Source organism: Epinephelus fuscoguttatus, linkage group LG15 (assembly GCF_011397635.1).
Source record: "Epinephelus fuscoguttatus linkage group LG15, E.fuscoguttatus.final_Chr_v1".
Classification (NCBI taxonomy): Eukaryota; Metazoa; Chordata; class Actinopteri; order Perciformes; family Serranidae; genus Epinephelus; species Epinephelus fuscoguttatus.
In genome coordinates this window covers 461,983-482,470 of record NC_064766.1, presented here as the reverse complement: position 1 = coordinate 482,470, position 20,488 = coordinate 461,983, and the positions used below count along the sequence as shown (strand labels likewise).

At 43.1% G+C, this 20,488-nt stretch overlaps 1 protein-coding gene across 4 annotated transcripts in view; it reads right to left on the bottom strand.

The window, feature by feature from the left end:
• LOC125902820 (epidermal retinol dehydrogenase 2-like) overlaps positions 1-5,669 on the bottom strand; it is a 199,396-nt gene extending 193,727 nt beyond the window's left edge. For 3 of the 4 annotated variants that reach the window (XR_007451186.1, XM_049599449.1, XM_049599447.1), the window contains exon 1: positions 5,394-5,669. The gene's annotated coding sequence lies outside the window, so the exon portion shown is untranslated. The remainder of the gene's footprint in view (positions 1-5,393) is intronic. The other variant, XM_049599448.1, reaches the window with a different exon arrangement.
• Between the last annotated feature and the right edge of the window lie 14,819 nt (positions 5,670-20,488).

The following is a 20,488-nucleotide window of genomic DNA, read 5'->3' as shown; positions in this document are numbered from 1 at the left end:
TTCTTCCAATGAGGGAGAAAGACAGAGGGGACCATTTGGATAAAATTCGCTTTGTCTGGTTGAGCAGACTAAGAAAATTTGATTTATACAGGTTTTAGAATCTCCTGTAACGCATATCCCAAGATAATTAAAGCGGTCTTTTACCACCTTCAAAGGAAAATGTGTATAATCTAGTGTAAGAGCTTGCTTGTTAATTGGAAAAAGGTTGCTCTTATTTAAGTCTATATCCCGAAAACTGACAGAAAACCTACAATACAGTCAGTACTTCTGGCAAGGAGGTGGCTGGTTTTGAAACAAATAAGAGGAGGTCATCTGCATATAGTAAGACCTTATGCTCAACTCCTCCCCTGTGTATCCCCTGTATCTGCCTGTTGCTACGTATGGCGACTGCGAGCGGCACAACAGCAATAGCAAAGAGGAGCAGGCTCAAAGCACAGCCCTGTCGGGTGCAGCGACATTAAGTCAAAATATTTGGAATAACAATTATTAGTTAGTACAGAGGCAAAGGGACATTTAAACAACAGTTTAATCCAAGTTGAGAAAATGAGGCCGAAACCAAATTTTTCAAGCATCATGAACAGATAACTCCATCTTACTCTGTCGAATGCTTTTTCAGCATCCACGGAGATGAGGCATTCTGACTCAGTATCTTTGGTGGAATATAGGATGTTGAACAACCACCGAATGTTATAAAACGTCCTTTTATAAATCCTGATTGATCAGGGAATATAACAGAGGGGAAAACAAGTTCCAATCTACAGGCCAGGGCTGGCAAGGATCTTAACATCTGTATTTAGTAGTGATATTGGTCTGTAAGAAGCACATTCTCATGGGTTTTTATCCTTTTTTAGCAGCAGGGAGATGCAGGCTTGATTGAATGGGGGAGGGAGTGCACCAGAGTCAAAGGAGTCAGTAAACACTGAACGTAAAAAGGGAGCCAATTCGGCTGAGAAAAACATCTGACGGGAGCCCGTCTGGGCCAGGAGATTTACCCAACTGCATAGATGATACTGCTGTAATAATTTCCTCCTGAGTTATGGCAGCATCAAGCTTGTTTCTCAGGTCTTGGGGAAGGGATGGTATGTCAAGGTTGCTGAAGAAATTATCCATGATACTTACATCTGCTGTACAAGTATATCAAGTTGAGTAAAAGGCTCTGAACTTCTCATTGATCTTTTTCTGATCCGATGTTACACACCCAATATCTGTCAGTACACCAGCAATAAGGTGCTTTGCTCTCAACCCACAAAGTTGATTGACCAGGAGTTTGCTAGCCTTCTCACCAAGTTTGTAGAACTCACTCCTACTCCGAAGTAGCTGACTTTCAACTTGATGAGAGGAGAGCAGATTAAATTCTGTCTGGAGTCTCAAACGTTCTTTAAATAGCTCAGAGGAGGGTAAATTTGCATATTGTCTATCTATGTCTAATATCCGATTGGCAATTTCTCTTTGACTCTTCTTAAAGGACTTATTTTTGTTCATGCGAATGATATAATTTCACCTCTTAAATATGCTTTCAGAGCCTCCCAAATTGTTTTATCAGACACATCTGGTGTGTTATTAGTACACAATATGTGTGTATTAAAACTCATCTATGAGCAGCAAAGGATCAAGTCTCCAATGTTTTCTTACATATTGAGCCTCTGGAAAAGCCAATTGTAGAACTATGGGCACGTGATCAGAAATAATAATACTCCCATACCTACAGGATTTAAGATTTGGAATTAATGAATTACCTTTAGCTTGTACCCACCTCTTCTCGCTGCTCCAGAGAGTAATGCGTAGCTTCACCAGGACAAAGAAAGATGGTTGGAGTCCTCTTTTATAAAGACATCCTTGTATTCAGCACACCGCTTCAAAACATCCGCACTTCAGTCCTCATAGAATCGGACCTTGTGGCCACGGTACTCCAGATCAGCTCTTTTGCAGGCCTCCCTCATAACCAAGTCCTTCATCTGATAGCTATGGAAACGAATGATAACAGGACGTGGTCTGTCTCCAGGGCCAGGTTTCAGCGCAAGACTGCGGTGGGTTCTGTTAAGCTCCGGGGGGGATTGAAGCACTTGATCTCCGAAAACATCAACGAGCAGAGCTGGGAGAAGAAGGCAGTAGGTTGTGTGCCCTCGATGAACTCTGGTAAGCTCGCAGTGCGAATAACCGCGCCCCTCTAAATTGGAGAGCTTAGATTTCAGCCACCTGTTGTCTTCCCGTAGCGAGGAGCATGTAGCTTCAAGTTCCTCCAGACGCTGTCTTACTTCTTCTGCATTGGACTTGAGATCAATTATGCGCTGTCCCTGTCTAAACACAGCTTGAATTTTGTCCACCTTGGTGTCCAGATTTGCAAATGGTGAATTGAAGTAAGTGGCTATCGCCGCTCTGTGCTGCTCAAGCAGATCTGAGATGTCTGTCATCGTTATGCTAACGCCACCACTAGCATTAGCTGTGGAGCACTCTGCTGCTGAGTCCTTTCTGTTTTGTCTTGCAAGTTTTTCTGCCACCATGTTGGTAATGTTGGCAGTGAAGGTGCAGATAGTCGACATTGTAAAGAGAAAATAGGGTATAAAATGGAGAATAACGGGTTCTTAGCTGGAGCTAGAAAATGTCAGGCCTACTCCATCCTCTGCCAACCAGAAGCAATGTGATTCTTTTCAATAAACATTTTTCAACTTTTTAATATAGCATCACGTTATTGGTCCACAAAGTGACCGTCTAAAAGACAGACTACAGTCTATGCTCTCAAACTGCCACTGTCACTGTCACTTTTGGCCACGCCAAGTCAAGCCATGTCATGCCAATGTGCGTTTCCACCCTCAAGCAGATAGCAATGATGTCTTGCCGACCACAGCCAACCCCCAACGACCCCACTTCTCCCCCTCTAACAAGCCCTGTGTGTTGCAAGACTCTACTCAACTCACCTCACTAACCACCTGTCTGCACAAGACCCGAGAGAAAGGTGTTTTTTAAAGTCTCTGGTGTTTAGCTTAGGGCTAGGCGATATTGACAAAAATTCATATCACAGTATTTTCAGGCTGAATAGCGATACACGATATATATCCCAGTATTTTCTACAAAGTAGGCTACATGTTCAGTTGCAAGCTGATCCACAGCTGAAGTCCCCTGTTATTTTTGCTGCATGTGCTTTTCAACAGCAGGGCAGGTAAAAGAAGTTTACCTGTTGGAGGTGAGCTGTTTGCAGAGGTGCAGTAAGAGCCTGTTGTCTGCCTGTCTGAGAAATGAGAGATGAACACTGGTATGCGTTATGTGACGCAACTTGACCCTATAGCGATATTAACTGTGTTGTCTAAATCTACATCTTGCTTTAAAATATATCAATATATTGTAAAAAAAAAAAAAAAAAATAAATATTAATTAATTAATTAATTTAAAAAAAATCGATATACCACCCAGGCCTAGTTCAGCTCTCAGTACATTTGTAGCTTCTAACTGAATCTCTGTGTTTTGGAGTTTAGTTTCTCTTCCTGTGTCCTATTTGTACTTTAGACATCTGCTTGTTTGATGTTTACTTTCAGCTGTATGAGAAGTTGTGTAAAATTGTTGTTCAAAAACATTTCAGGGCGTCAGTGGCTAAGTGGTTAAAGCAGGTGCCCCTTGTACAAAAGCTCTGTCCTTCCTGCAGCAGCCCAGCTTTGACTCCAGCATGTCATCCTCTCTCTCTCTCCCCCTTTCACGCTTAATCTGTCCTATCAATTAAAGGCAAAATGCTCAAAAGTAAATATTAAAAATAAATAAATAATAAACATTTCCTTATTTTGCTGCTTCACAATAAAAGTTTTTATGACAAAATAATGGGGGGACTTTATAGTGAAGATTCTATAGGAAACTGAATGTGTTAATCACTGAACTAGTGGAACTTCCTAAGTGCCTTTTCTTCAATAAAGGTGAGTCTAATAGGCTTATACTACAGGGAGGAAAAGTAAAAGCAGAAACGGCTGAGGTGAGATGTCAGATGAAGAGCTGCAGACAACAGGCTCTTACTGCACCTCTGCAACAGCTCACCTCTAACAGGTTAACTTCTTTTACCTGCCCTGCTGTGTGACGGAAAACACATGCAGCATAAATATCAGGGGACTTCAGCCATGGATCAGCCTGCAGCTTTAAAATGGCATCACACAGGACAAGCCGTCAGACACATCTTCAAATGGGTAGCCCCGTTGTAATGGAAATGCAAATCTCTGCTCTGCTGGGCTGCCAAGCCGAGCCGGGCCAGGCCAGGCAGGCCATGACTGTCGAAAAGGGTTAATAGTAGGCTCGTTCGAGATGAGCCAGGCCTGCGCAGATTTGATCACCAGTGATCGGCGCACAATGCATGCGTGTCCGACTTCATCCCGACTTGCTCTGACGTATTACAAAAGTATACAGCGATAATGTCGCAATAGCAAGGTGGCTGCAGTTTTTAGAGCCAGACGCTGCAGTTGCTGTCCACCGACTGCAAGACCCAGGGCATGACGGGAAACGCCTGGCTATCACCTGATCTAACAGCTGATTGGTTTAGATGTTGACTCAACAATATGACGTTTTAGATAAACTTTTCATTTTCCTTGAATTTTAGAGATTTAAATTTCACTTGCCTCATTTGAAGGTTCATTCTGTTAACAGAATACATGTTGTGTGACTGATGGTGAAGTTTAGTCGTCAGAGACTAAATACTATTATCATAAACTATACAGAGTCTACTGTATATTAACATTGGACTGTTTTAATTATTGAAGTAGCCTGTTTAGAAACGTAGAAACGTAGAAACTTGTGGTCAGTGGGATGTGAGGACTCTTAAAATATTATCTGTACAGATGTGAAGCCCTGATTATATCTAACTGATATTTAATGAAAGCTGTTGTCTTGTATTCACGTAGGCCTGGTTAATAAAATCTGACAGTCCTCATGAAGTTGATCTGCTGAGTTTTTGACTGTTCAGCTTAAGAAATAAAACTTAAAACATGTAATCACGAATATTTACAGTTCGGATTTGACATAACTACAAAACAAAACGTCAACTTTCTGGAACATATATTTAATAAGTGCGTATTCTTTTACTTGACTGCTAATCAACTCCCCATCTCAGCACAAGATTGTAGCCTAGGCCTAATATCTAAATGGTTTTCTACAAATGTCTTGCATGTAAATGAAGACTTAATAAAATAATGCATTTCACTTTTGGGATACATATTGAAGTGAAGCCAACGGTATGCTTTGGGAAGTTTCAGTGAATACTGCGCTAAAACACGTGGAAACAGGCTCATGTGTTGATTAAGAACAAACTTTCCTAACAAAGCCAAAACCTTTAACAGTTATCACTGAGCGATTAAATAAAGACAAACAATGACTTTATGCAGGAAATCAAATACTAGTCAGATAGGAGCAGAGTCCTGACTTACCGTCAGAGGAGTCCTGCTGAGTGCTTCACGGCCTGCGGGCACCGGTTCTATCAGCTCCAACTGAGACCTTTAGTCAGCACTTGGACTAACGTTACCACACACAGTGTTATCAGAGTGAAGCTGATAGGGGTAACACAAAGTTCCCGGAGCCTGCGGACGGACAGTGCGTTCTGTTCAGCAGGGTAAGTCTGTCTAATGTCTCTTCCCTGTTTCTGTGGCCTCCGGAGGACAAAAACACACATAATCACAAACAGCACGGGGGAGTCGGATGTGTCACGTGAAAGGCAATCGACCACTCCCAGCCCCGCGTGTCACCTCTACCATGCAAGGCATTGTGGGACTTGAAGTGTTTGTGCTTTTTCACATTTTTTATAAAATGTAAACTCAATGTAAAACAAACAGACAATCGTGTATGACGGTCACCAGTCATCCACATTAATGGAACAAGAGTTCAAGCAAACAACAGTAACACTGTCATAAATTGACTGAATAACTTTTGAAGATTTTTTTTTTATGGAGTGAATCAATTTCCTCAGAAAAACAAATACTACAGTTCAGTAATAATAATAATCTGAGCATGCGACCGATACTTGACTAGTTAAATGATCAGTTAAAGAAAGTAACAAGAAATATTCATTTATTTAACGAATACAAATTCATCCACCCATTCATTTTCATCTCCTCTTGTGGGGTGGCAGGGGCAGCAGGTTGAGCAAAGGTACTCCAGACAGGGGTTTTTTTTCTATCAAATATTTACTGACAGCAGAGAAAACATAAAAACTCAGAAGTCATACATACAAAAAACACCAGAGCCCATAAAAGAAGTAGATTTATTTATTTATTTATTTATTTATTCATTCATTCATTTATTTTATTAAATATGGTCTTATTTCAGGCTACTGTACATTTCTTTTTCCAAATACTGAAAATAAAAGTTTGGAATATCTATCAGTATGGACTACTATCTGTATGTGGAGTAGGTTTCCCTACAAATATCTATCAGAATGTATTACCACCTATGAAGATGTGGAGTAGGTTTCCCTACAAATATCGATGGGAATGGTCTACTATCTGTATAAAAGGTGCATATATCCATCATAACAGACAAGTACCTGTATAAATGTGGAGTAGGTCATTCTGTCATGTAAATATAACATTCGGAATGGTCTACTGCTTGTATTAATGTGGAGTGGATCATTCTGTCAGGTACAGATATCGATCAGAATTGACTACTATGTGTATAAATATGGAGTAGGTCATTCTGGCAGGTACAGATATCTATCAGAATGGGCTAAAAATGGACAACTGCCTGTAGAAATGTATAGTGGGTCATCCTGTCAGGTACATATGTCTTACAGAATGGACTACTAGGTGTATAAATGTGGAGTAGGTTGTCCTGTAAGGTATATATATATCTCTCAGAACGGACTACTACTTGTATAAATGTGGAGTGGTTCATTCTGTAAGGTATAAATGCCTATCAGAATTAACTCCCATCTTTTTAAATGTAGATTGGGTCATTCTGTCAGGAACAAATATCTATCAGAATGGACTCAGACACAACTAGTACGTGTATAAATGTGGAGTAGATAATTCTGTTAGGTACAAATGCATATAAGAATGGACTACTACCTGAATAGATGATGAATTGGTCATTTTGTTAGAGACAAAGAAATGGAGTGGATCAATCTGTCAGGTACATGTATCAGAATAGTCTCAAAATTGACTGTTACCTGTATAAATGTGGATTAGATCATCCTGTCAGGTACAAATATCCAACAGAATGGACTAGTATGTGTATAAATGTAGAGTAGGTCATTCTGTCAGGTACATATCTATCAGAATAGACTCAGACATGACGACTACTTGTAAAAGTGGTGGAGCAGCGCATTCTGTTGGGAACACATATCTATCAGAATGGACTACTACTTGTTTAAATGTGGAGTAGGTCATCCTGTCAGGTACATATGTATCTGTGGAGCTACCTATATAAATGGAGAGTAGGCCATCCTGTCAGATACACATGTCTATCAGAATGAGCAGCTAACTGTATAAATGTACAATAGGTCATTCTGTCAGGTGCATATATCTCGAAGAATAGACCACTACCTGTACAAATGTGGAGTGCGTCATTCTGTCTACTACATATATCTATCAAAATAGTAGGTCATCCTGTCAGGTACAAATGCAAATAAAAATGGACTACAACCTGTACAAATGTTGAACATGTCATTCTGTTACGAACAAATATCTATCAGTATGGACTACTACCTGTATAAATGTAGAGTAGGTCATCCTGTCAGGTGCATATCTCTCAGTTTTTAATACTACCTGAATCAATGTAGAGTAGGACATCCTGTCAGGTACAAACGCCTATCAGAATGGACTACTACCTGTACAAATGCGGAGTAGGTCATCCTGTCAAATACAAATACAGTATCTGTCAGAATGGACTCAGACACAACTAGTACATGTATAAATGTGGGGTAGGCCATCCTCTCAGGTACAAATGCATATCAGAATGGCCTCAGAATGAACTACTCCCTGTATAAATGTGGAGTACATCATTCTGTCAATTAGATATCAGAATGGACTTATACATGACTAGTACGTGTATAAATGTTTAGTAGTGTGGCAGCAGAAGTAAATAAATAAAGACTCAAACAATCAATTTGTCTTTTGTGTTATTTAAAGGGGAACTAATGTTTTTTTTCAACCTGGGCCCTATTTTCCTATCTACTTTTGTCTAAATGAGTGATAAGATGTTAAATATTTGACATTTCTCCAGTACGAAGCTAGAGCTGACCTGCGCGCACTATATTAAATAATAGGGCACTCAGACAGCATCAAACAACGTCAAAATACGTCCACTAAAAGTGCATTTTTTTCCACATACTAGATAGGCTCGGATTGTTAGTATAATTATCCGACAACATAACGGAAAGGAGAAATGAACATCTGTGTTTACTTTAGCTGGATTCGGACATGTTCCTCTGCCTGTTGCAATTTTAGTTTATGTGCTACCTAAGTAACACTGCTCCCTCTCTCCTCATCCGCTCTTCAGTTTCAATAAGCTCTGCATCCGTGTACGTCTGTGTACTCTGTGTACATTTGTTAATTAAGTGATTATTTACACGGGTGTCTCATTATATTACTTTTGTTTATTTTTGTGTTTGTCTGTTTCTGTTTGCACAACCCCACTAATTGTTTTATCTATTCTTTTCAGTTGCTGAGGGCTGACGATGGTGGCCCTGGTGGCCCTGGTGGCCCGGGTGGTAGTTTCCCCTTCTTGTGTGCCGGGCAATCCTGTTTCTTTGATTTTTCACAATTGTGTGTGGTGATTTGATTAGTTTCATCTGGGATCCCTTGCACTCCTTTTCATGTTCCCCCACTGGTAAGCCTCAGCACTGTTAAGTCCTCCTTTAGTTTTTCCCCTTTTTAAACATTATTTTTATTGACTTTTTGCCTTTATTGACAGGACAGAGGGTGAAATGGGGAGACAGGGAGAGAGTGGGGACTGACATGCAGCGGGGGGCTGTCAGCTGGATTCGAGCCCGCAGCCGCTGCGGCAAGGCGGTGCATCTCTGCGCGGGGCGCCAGCACTATCCACTACGCTACCGACGCCCCAGTTTTTCCCCTTTTTAACACTGGGTCTCATTCGCTACCGACGCCCCAGTTTTTCCCCTTTTTAACACTGGGTCTCATTCATGAAATGTGAGCAGAAGGAATTTGTGTGTAAACTGTTCGTAGATGGAAATTTACGTGCATGTCCACATTCATCAATATTTTAGTAGCTCCGATCTTTTCGTAGCTACTAACAAAATCTACTCCTGCTCCTGACCACTCGTAGTGCTTGTGTAAATTTAGTAAAGCGCATAAATATTGCTTGTCACTATTGGATTACTGATTTGAAAAATGTTTAATTTACATTGTATAAAACAGAGCTTTAGGCTATTAAGATTCAAATAATTTGAAGAAGATGCATACAAAACTGCTGTAGGCTATATGTTATCCGTATCATTTGTAAAATAAATGTTAAATAGCTCTACATTCCGACAGCCATCACTGATTTAGAGTTTATCCATTACGCACAAAACATCTCTGGCTTCCCGTTCCCACTTCATTCAAAACCCCACAAATGAATCTTCTGTTTGTTTGGTGACCACTACTATCAGTGATGGTTTTCAGAATGTATTATGATACAACATCTTACCCACTGGGTTTGATGTTGACTCCACTGGAGGCATGTCGAGGTCTCCCCCACTTATGCCAGCGATGTGCTCGTCTGCCGCAGATAGTTGTGACTGTGAGCCTCCTCCTCCTGTGGCTGCTGTATTTTTTGTGTGCGTGCTTATGTGTTTCTTTGCCTCCAGTTTCTTATCAAACCATTTACGCTTCACCTCTGACATGGTTCTTTGTACTACGGAGCAATAACATTAACAGCATCTGTTACCTCCCTCCAGGCCTTCACTTTGCCTGTCCCTGTCACACCACTACTAACTGAAGAAAATAAAATGTTTTTTCCTAAGTCCACTTCACCCAAAATTATTTCGATCTCCGCTTCGGAAAAATTCTTTTTTCTTTCTCTCTCTTTCTTTGTTTGCAAATCTGAGTTTCCCGGGGCGTTCCTGAATCCGGAGTAGGTTTTTAGTAGCGTAGGCTTTTATATGCAAATCTACACATAGATTTACACACTTTTCATGATAATAATTGTAAATCATTGTTTCTGGTTGTATAGTAGTGTTACTGACTGATCCTGCTCAAAATCTTGACAGTTTAGTGCAAACTGTTGAAAATCTACATTTTATTTGAAAAATGTGGTATGGAGTGCCCTCTACAGTTTGAAACCTGGTTACTACATTTGAATTTACATTACATCACATTGGAGGCGAATGATTCTTTTTCGAGGCGAATGATGTCACTAACCATCCACGCTAAAGCTTGCCCTCCTCACGAGCCTACTCCTAGCGAGTAGGTTGGATCAGAGCAGAGAGTAGTAGAGCAGAGAGAATAGTTAGTAATTTGTCGAATTGTTTTGTTAGCATAGTGTATTTTAGTGTAGGTTTACAGTTAGTAGTGTGTTTATAGTATTTAGGTTAGTTGGTCAAGGAGAGGCGCCGAGGCTCAGGAGTATATGTGCGGGGCGGCGAGGGAGGGATGTGGAGGGCCGCTGCGCGGTGAGAGAGAGCCGAGCCTCGGGGGTATATGTGCGGGGCCGTGAGGAAGGGAGGGGTGGATGGACGGATGGATGTGGTGGGCTGCTGCGCGGTGATGGAGAGCCCAGACTCCCAGAGAGGGAGAAATAGAACCAAGTAGGATGAAGTCAAAGTGTGGAGAAGATAAGATAAGAGATAAGAGACAAGATAAGATACACCTTTATTGATCCCATAATTGAGAAATTCCAGTGTTACAGCAGTCAAGGAGAAAGAGTCAGATTAAAGATTTCAAATTTAAACTTAAAAAAGCTTAAATAACTAGGCATGCAAATAAGTACAAAAATACAAGAGACGGCGATAAATAACAATAACAATAATATTAATAATAATAATAATAATAATAATAAAAATAATAGGAAGTGGATAATAATGAGCAGCAGTGAATGAAAATGACCAGTGGATAAAGGGAGCACATCTAGTGCAAGTGATTGTATGTGCAAAACAGCAGACAGCTGTGGTGTCCATAAAGTGTCCATAGTGTCAATAAAGTGTCCGTGGTGCAGTCTATCGCTGAAGGAGCTCTCCAGAGCTTTTGTCTCCTCCTGCAGAGGATGGGAGTCATTACTCCTCAGAGATGACAGCTTGACCCCACCCCCCTCCTCCGCCCCCAGCCCCGCTTATCTTTTCTGAATTTTTTTAAATCAAGCTGTGGGCGGAGTTTGGCCCTGGGAAAAGTGTATTTTGACCGTAACAGTGTGTCCTATTTTGATATATTTTGGCAGGCAAAGCAACAGTTGGGTCAGTGGACCTGGAACAGGTAGTGGTAAGGATCAGTTTCCCCTTTCTCTCTACAATCTTATCTTAACTGTAGGGTCATTACGTTATTGGTCAGGGTGTAGCTATGGGGGAAGAGTTGCAAGAGTTGAGGGATTTAGTTGCTCGGCTACAAGCAGATAATGAGAGGCTGAGACAGGTGCAGGCTGAGGCCGTACCTGGTCCTAATTCTGCACCTCTGACTTCTGTTGTACCCTCCACTGCTAGCCCCACTTTAAATGAGAGATTGGTTTTCGTGCCGCGGGACAGAAAATGTCCCACGTTCAGGGTAAGGTCAGGTATAGGTTTGAGTGAGTGGATTGAGGAGGTTGAAGCATGCATGAGAGCGCGACACTTGTCTACATCCAGTCGGGCATTTTTCTTGTTTGATCACCTTCAGGGGGAAGCACAGGAGGAGATCAAATACCTTTATGGGTGTTCTGACTCCTACGTAGCCTTGCAGGAGGTCTTTTTCTCCTGTGATGGAAAATTCTGGTATTTCTGCATGTTCTGTATAAGGTAACTATGATGTATGATGTGTGTTGCTCATTTAACTCCTACTGTGACAGCAGTGAGAGACAGCAAGGTCACAAGCCAGGAAGGCTCAGACACCAAGATTATGAGCCAGGGAGGACAACAAGTGTCCTTGTTAGTCTCAAGAGATGTTGTGTCTTAGGAATGTCAAGGCGCCACATATTTTGACTGTTGATGTGAATGTGTTATGGGAACTGTAAAGATAGCAGGGTGAGAGGACTTGCTAGGCACTCACTGACTGACTGTTCATGCGGTTGTACGTATGTGTGAGTGACTCCATTCATGAATGCTTATTAAGGGCTCTAGTTTTGCAGACTGGGCGCTTTGCCAACTGGGTGTGGCCAGGCGGATTTTGTAAGTTTGGCACACTGTGCGCCCTGGCGCAGCTACTCCTCTATCCCACCTCCGTCCCTCCTACCGGCGCAAGTCGGAAAGAGGGAGGAGAGAAGGCGTGGAGTGGGTTTTACACAGCCCATTCACATCACACCAATCAAATGAGCCCCTCTCCTCGCCCTTAAATGTGCCGCGCGAAGGCGTAATGAGAGTTTACTCAATTCGCCATGGCAGAAGAGAGCAGTAGCGTCAGACAGCCAAACTTCTCCCAGGAGGAAACTGATGTTTTGGTCCGGGAGGTCCAAGCTCGCAGTGTCCGAATATACGGAACTGCGAGCAGACCTCCACGGGCTGATGATGCAAAGGTAGCCTGGGAGGAGGTCACCACAATCGTAAATCAATGTTGCGTTTCTCTCGCGTGCTCGCGCTCTCTCTTTCTTTCTCACAGTCTCACACTGTTTCTTTTCTTTTGACTTTTCTAAGATGACAGTTGCTGAATATATACTCCCTATCTGATTCTGTGGCTGTTTGTAGTTGTCTGAGAGGGATGTGAACTAGTTTGCAGCTGTGTTAATCAAATCAGGTTGGGTTTCCGTTACACGTACCAAACGTTGCCAATCCCCTTTGATCTGACATCAGATGTGACGGGACAGTTGATATAGAGATACATTTATGTGCTGATTGCAGATAGTTGCATTGAATAGTGTTTTTTTGGGTATTTATTGCATCATTAATGTGCCTGATATTCTGGAAACCTGCCTGTGAGGCTTTGGTGACGTGTGCGCACTGTCCGCCGGTCAGCCAAACTTCGGCTTACACCGGCTGCGCTCCCCCTGCGCTGACAGTAGACGTGATTTCAGTTGGCGAGCTTTTAGCGCACCTTCGGCAAAGCCTTTTGGCACAAAACTGTCATTGCGCCAAGCTGGATCTGTCGACATCTCCCCCTGCTGCGCTGCCACACCCATCTCAGCGCACCTCGGTCTGCCAAACTACCAAACTGAGCACGCCTCGGGTTGTGCTGCTCGAAACTAGCTCTGCACGGGGTTCGCCACCCTGCGCTGCGCCGGGAAACTAGAGCCCTAAAACTCAAAAAACGTGTGAAGACTTTTTCTTTAAACTGTTCATTAAATAGTTGTTTTGCCACCACAAAACTGGCAACCATGAAGGGACTTCATCTGCGACTGTGGACTGAAGGTGTGAAGAGCTGAGGCTCTTACCACTTCAAACTCCCCCACAAAGGAAGGTTGAGAGGAGGGCGTGACGTCTGGAAAACCAGGATTCCCTTCACCATTGGGGTCCAACGAACTTGGTGGCTGTCAACACCTCACTGTCTTTCCTGGTGAGTTTTGAGGACTGCGCAGGAAAAGTCTTTTCCACCTACTGAGATAGGTTGGCAGACGTGCCAGGCAGTGTTTCTGGGAAGCGGAGTGCAGGAAAAGTGGTGAGCTCAGTTTAGGTCAGGGACCTAAAGTAGTGTAGGTTAGGAACCTAACATGACACCTGATTATTTCAGCCATTAAAGGCAGAAGAAAAGGTGGTGAGAAGCTGTCTGGGTTAGAGGAGAAGTAGAAACACTTGCTATCAAAGTGGAACAGATAGAGTGAGTGAAGCACGTTTTTTCTTCTTTTTTCTTCCTTTTTGCAAGTCGTGCGCGTTTTCGGGTAAAGGTAAAAAAATTCCTTTAAAGTGATAAGTTTGTGCATTTTTCGAGATTGATTTTTGCTTCCACAAATTTGACTTCTAATACTACTAAGAAAACTGAGAGTTTGATTACAATGGGATCTGGACAGAGCAAAACCTCAAAATGGAAAACTGAGCCTGATTATGGCGCTCCCAACCTGAGAGGTTATGGAGATTAATTATGGAAAAGAGAGCGTGGCTCAGTTAGATCTGTAGGTCCACAAATGCTGTTTCCCAAGAACAGGCAGCCTGAGTGTTAAACAGCTCAAGGTGAGACTGACAGACTTAGAAAGAAGGGGATTAGAAGTTTGGAGGAAAGGTCAAGTTCCAGGCAGATTGGTCAGCTTTTAGTAGTTGGATGAGGGAAGCCAAGTACAGGCAGGGCCCCAAAGGTTTCCTGGCGCAGTGTTCGAAGCTGGATTTGGACCTCGACTTGGCTCCACCTGTACGGCCCCCACCGTATGTTGAACACCACAAACCGGAGGGAGCAGCTGGCCTCTCTGAATCAGCGCTGCTTACAGAGACATTGTTCTTCAGCTGTTGAGAAGATTGAAAACGGAGTTCCCTGTTTGTTTGGACTGGGGAAAAGTGGTGGCGGTTAAGCAGGAAGCATATGAGACTGTCTCTGCTTATCTATACCGCCTGAGACAAGCAGCAATGCAGTATGGTGGACTGACCAAACTTGAGGAAAGTCAAAAGGAGGACACAAAGACAATGACCGTTGTTTCAAGTGCGGCAAAAAGGGACATTGGGCAAGAAACTGCCGTAAAAGGGGAAACAACAAGAAAAAAGATGGGGCAGATGAGTCAGACTGACTATGTGGTGAGAGGACGAGGATGGACAAATATGGTGATGACACTAGCCTGGAAAACCAACCAATGCTTCAGACACGTGAGAACACTGACACTAACACTAACCATACCTGTCAAGTTTTGGATTTGAAAATAAGGGAAATTTTCCGCCGAACCATCCCTCGGTGACTTATTCATACTTCAAAAACAGCATCAATAAGATGCTAGGGGGGATCAAAATAAAATAAAAAAATAAAATAAAAATCAACCAGCCACCCTCCTCCCCTGACAAGTAAAGAACAGTCCCTCCATAAGTAAAGAATGGTCCCTAAAGTGCGGTGAGGTTTGTGGACCGTTACCTGCCACAAAGAGTAATGTGAACGGCTCGTTTCTCCTCTGACACGCCACACATCTGTGTGCCACCATGGCTTGGCTGTCCAGGTACTACTGGGCAGTCATGACACCAACGAAAGAGGAAATTACTGGACCTGGAGTCAGACTTCTCTGTCGCTGGTAAGCCATTATCTTGCGCCGCAGAGCACTATGAGCCTTCGCCTTATTCCTCTGTCTGTGACCCCTGTTCAACCCACAACTGCCAGGATTCGCCTTTCCTTTCTGCTGCTGGTTGAAACGTGATAACAGGGGCGCCCCAGCGCCCACTCCACTAACTTTATGTGGAAATGAGTGGTAGTCTAGAAAACTGGCAAGTTTTTTTTTTTTTTTTTTTTGGAGGGTGCTCGTGCGCCCTCACATAGATTGCACCTTGGGCGGTTGCCCACATTGCACATAGCAAAAACTGTCCCTGGGTATACAGGAAATCTAAAATAACCACTTGTCAACCAGACCCGCTGTCGACACTAACCTCGCAACAACTGCCACCCAGGCTACTGCAGGTGGCAGTTCTCGCAAGGCTAGTGACAGAGTTCAGTTTTGTTTTTTTTAATAGTGATGTGAAGGTGATAATTAAATAGCGATGATGTGCAGGTGATGAAGGAGACTCCGCTGACACCGTCTTGCTTCTATATAGAAAGGTTTATTACAAGAAATCCAGCATCAAATCAAGCACCTAGGATTGCCTGAGAGAGAGTTCGAAGCCAATATGAACTGCTCTGAATAACAGCTCCAACTACCCTGCTTATATAGGTTGGTTGTTTTTGTGAACTTTGAGACAAAATGAGACAGGTGACAGAGAAACAATCTAGATGGAATCCAACCTTTCAACCTAGCTTATCAATCCTTGACCTGGGCCATAATAAATTCTTGACCTGGGCCCCTAACTGATCATATCAGACCCAGGACATCAAATACCATGTAGAATTTCAGATGCTACACTCCCTCTGTTTTGCTGCAGCTCTCAGACACACATGCTGACATCACATGACATGACTGACATTGATTTTAATGAGGAAATGAGGGTGCACAGAAAGAAATTAAACTGTGCCATTGAGACATCCCGTTCAGTCGTGTTTGCAGACAAGACTGGATTTTCATACTGACATGTGCATGGTTAAATCTGTTGCGAGAGATCCCAGAGCTACAGCAGGTTCCCACTTATCTCTGGGCCAAAAGTAAACATGATGTGCCCTTCGAGGCAAATTGTGATTTGTGATATTGGGCTTTAAAAATAAAATTGATTGATTGATTGATGTTGGTCGAATCAAAAACTGCAAACCTGTGATGATAACACCTAAATCAGACTACAGATCCTGTCGTAATCAATATCCTCTCAAACGTGAAGCTGTTAAAGTCATTAAACCTGTGTTTGATGATCTGTTGGAAAGCAGTTGTGATTGTTCCATGTGTAGACTCTCCTGTGAGAACGCCTATATTTCCTGTGCGTAAAATACGACCTGATGGCGAACCTGCAGAGTGGAGATTTGTGCAAAGCCTGCTAGCTGTAAATGCTGCTGTGCAGGCCAGGGCGCCTACAGTCCCAAAATCCACATACAATTCTATCGCAAGTTCCAGCTAATTGCAAATGGTTTTCAGTTGTTGATCTGTGAAATGCTTTTTTCAGTGTTCCAGTACACCAAGACAGCCAATTCTGGTTTGCATTTTGATTTGAAATTCTGCTTTGAGAGATAGTCTGGAAACTCTTGTACTGCCTAAAGGAAGTGCTTTGTTGCAGTATGTTGATGACATTTTGGTTGCGAGTGAAACCAGAGAGGGCTGTGTTGAAGACACCCTCGCCTTGCTGACTCATTTGGCTGAACAGGGCCATAAAGCCACCCTGTCAAAACTACAATTTGTTGCAAAAGAGGTCACATTCCTGGGTCATGTGATCTCTCCTGAGGGAAAGACCCTCACATCCAAGCGCAAAAAAAACAAGTCACGGCATTTTTTGGGATGACAGGCTACTGCAGGCAGTGGGTTCCTAATTATGCTGAAATTGAGGCACCATTAGCAGCAATTGCTCATGGGAAAGGCCTGAATGCATCTGATCATGTCATTTGGACTCCTGACGCAGAGAAATCTCTTGTTGATTTGAAACTTTCTTTGCAAACACCTCCTACTCTTGGACTGCCTGACTGTACACGACCATTTACCCAGAATGTTGACAAAAAGGGTGGGTACATGAGTTCTGTACTGTTACAAGAACACGGGGGGAAACAGCAACCTGTAGCTTATTTTTCATCTAAACTTGATAGTGTTGCTGCAGTTGACATACATGACTCTGTGGCTGTGATAACTTCTGCTTGCTCTCCCAAGCCAGATTTGAGAGACATACCGATTGCCAATGCTGATTTTGAATTCTTTTTTGATGGATCAGCTTCAAGAGACCCCAGCACTGGTAAAAACGTTGCAGGTTTTGCCGTCAAAACACTGTAGGAGACAGTGATTGCACATCCATTGTCATCCTCACACTCAGCTAAAGCAGCTGAATTGGTGGCTCTGACAGAGGCATGTAAACTGGCAGAGGGCAAATTTGTATATATTTACACAGACAGCAGATATGCTTGGGGTGGGGTTCATGATTTTAGACAAATTTGGAAGGATAGGAGTTTCTTAACTTCAGCGGGGAAAACTATTGCTCATCAAAGCTGCCATTGTCTTCAGCCTTGCATGCTACCTCACTAACCCTTGCTTCTACTCCCACAGTTGTGGCTACGGCTGAGATAACAGACCTGCAGATAAGGGCCTCTCTGGCGGAGAAGGCCGTTTGGAAAAAAGCTGGATGTACTGTGGTTGATAAAGTGTGGACAGGCCCTGATGGCCTGCCCTGTCTCCCTCGCTACCTTTTTCATTTCTTTGCTAAATTGACACATGGTTTGGACCACGTGTCAAAGGGGGGAATGGTTGATAAGATACAGAGATACTGGTTTACAAGAGGGTTTTCCAGTTATGCCACAGAGTTCTACAAAAGATGTGTGATCTGTGCTACTATACTTTATAGTATACCTTTTTATACTAATACTTTTAATCACTTGCAAATGGATTTCATTGAACTAACAGCTAAACAAACAAATAAAAAAGTTTGTTTTGGTGATTGTGTGCATGTTTTCAAAATGGGTTGAAGCTTTTCCCACAGCTAAACAGGATGCAGCAGCAGTGACGAAGGCTTTGATGACTCTGATAATTCCCAGGTGGGAAATTCCAACTGGTGAGTTGGTGAGTATTGATCTGAGACACCATTGTGCATATCACCCAGCCTCTGGAGGGGCATGTGAGAGAGAAAATGCAACTTTGAAAAACAAACTTGTGAAAGTGTGTGAGGAGACTAAGATGTCATGGACAAAAGCTTCCTATTGTATTGATGCACATGAGGGCTAGGAGGAGGAGGAGCAGAAATGGATTCAGTCCATTTGAGATCTTATTTGGCAGACCTCTCAATACTGGAATTGGGCCCGTTAAAAGGCAGTTGCCAGACACTGGTCACTGCGAGGATGAAATGTTACGATATTGTACAACCTTGTCCTCTGTTTTGTCTGAAATCCAACAATAGGTGAAAGCTGCCCTGCCCAAACCAGCGGAAGGGAAGCTGCATGATCTCAATCTAGGCAACTACGTTGTGGCGAGAGATTGGAGACGAAAGAACTGGAAAGCTTGCAGGTGGAACGGTCCATTCCAGGTGCTTTTGGTGATGGAGGTGGCTTACTGACATCCAGTGATGGGTATGGATCGCTCAGACATCACGTCTGGGTGTGTGGCAGACGTGTTTATCAGGCCCTTCAGCCTGGATGGTATGGCAGGTGCTACTTGGCTAAGTTACTGCCTGCTGTGACTATTGTTCCTGATTTGACTCATTTTCACACAGACAATGATCACTACTACCCACCGCACAGAGCAAGACGAGCTGTGGTAAGGGTGCCCCCTGTGGAGAAGGGTTTTGGGTGTCTCCTGCCATGGAGGGGAACAGTAAACAATGCACTGATTGATGCTGTAGCTGTGGACTTGGAAAATCTCACAGACAACGTGGCTACAGGATTCAGCTCACTCACACCAGCAGTACAGGGCCTCAGGAATGTGGCTCTGCAGAACAGGATGGCTATGGATTTAGTCCTGGCCAGCCAAGGGGTGGGGGGGTTGTCACATTGTGGGTACTGACTGCTGTACATACATACCTGACATCACTGATAATATGACACATGTGGTTGCTCATCTTAATGATCTGTTACATCTGGAGAAGAGCCGTGACACTGAGTTCGGAGCAGGTGTGGACCTGTGGTCCTGGTTTTCTTTGAGTGGATGGAAAACGTCATTAATGTCGTAATGATCCTGCTGGTGCTATGCATTGTTATGTGTTGTGTCATTCCCTGTGTGAGATCTTTGATTACATCTATGGTATCATCTGTTGTAGGGCGCTACGTGCAGATGGATCTGTGGACTCCTTACAATTCACAGGAGTCACTCGTTTAAGTTCTTCTTCTGATTCACATTTATGTGTTTTAGTTTAGAAATGTTTTGATCACTAAAGTTGATTCATTAGTAGTTTGATTAGCAAATCACATTTAGTCACATTTTAACTCATTAGTAGTTTGATTAGCATAACACATTTAATCACACTTAGCAATCACATTTTTTTACCCTCTCCTTCGCCATATAGGGAGGAGGATGTTTGGCTTGCCTGTGCTTGTGACCTGTGACTTCTGCCTGGGCTTTCATCTCCCATGTTGGAGGCTGGTGATACTTGCGTTTGGCTGGTACGGGTGGAACTCGTAGGACATAAGGCAGTAAGATAATTTTCCATGCTCATGGTTTAGCATGAGAATGCTAAAAAGGGTGGAGTATGATGGAAAATTCTGGTATTTCTGCATGTTTTGTATAAGGTAACTATGATGTATGATGTATGTTGCTCATTTTTTTTTAATTTTGATTTTATATACTTTATTAATCCCTGAGGGGAAATTCAATTTTTCACTCTGTTGTCAATTACACACAAGTCCGAACACACACATGCACAAACTGGACCTATACACGCACTAAGTGGAGAGATGTCAGAGTGGGCTGCCCATGACAGGCGCTCTGAGCGGTTGGGGGGGTTCGGTGCCTTGCTCAGGGGCACCTCGGCAGTGCCCAGGAGGTGAACTGGCACCTCTCCAGCTACCAGTCCATGCTCCATATTTTTGGTCCGGACGGGGACTTGAACAGGCGACCCTCTGGTTCCCAACCCAAGTCCCTATGGACTGAGCTACTGCCACCCCCATTTAACTCCTACTGTGACAGCAGTAGGGGTTACTGGCAGAACTCTAATCAGCGGTCATTCTTCTCACCGTGGTCCCATAATCTGCAGACAATGTCAGCAGCCAGGCCCATTTTGCCAGGGAGTGTGAAGGGGTCCGTGCTCTTC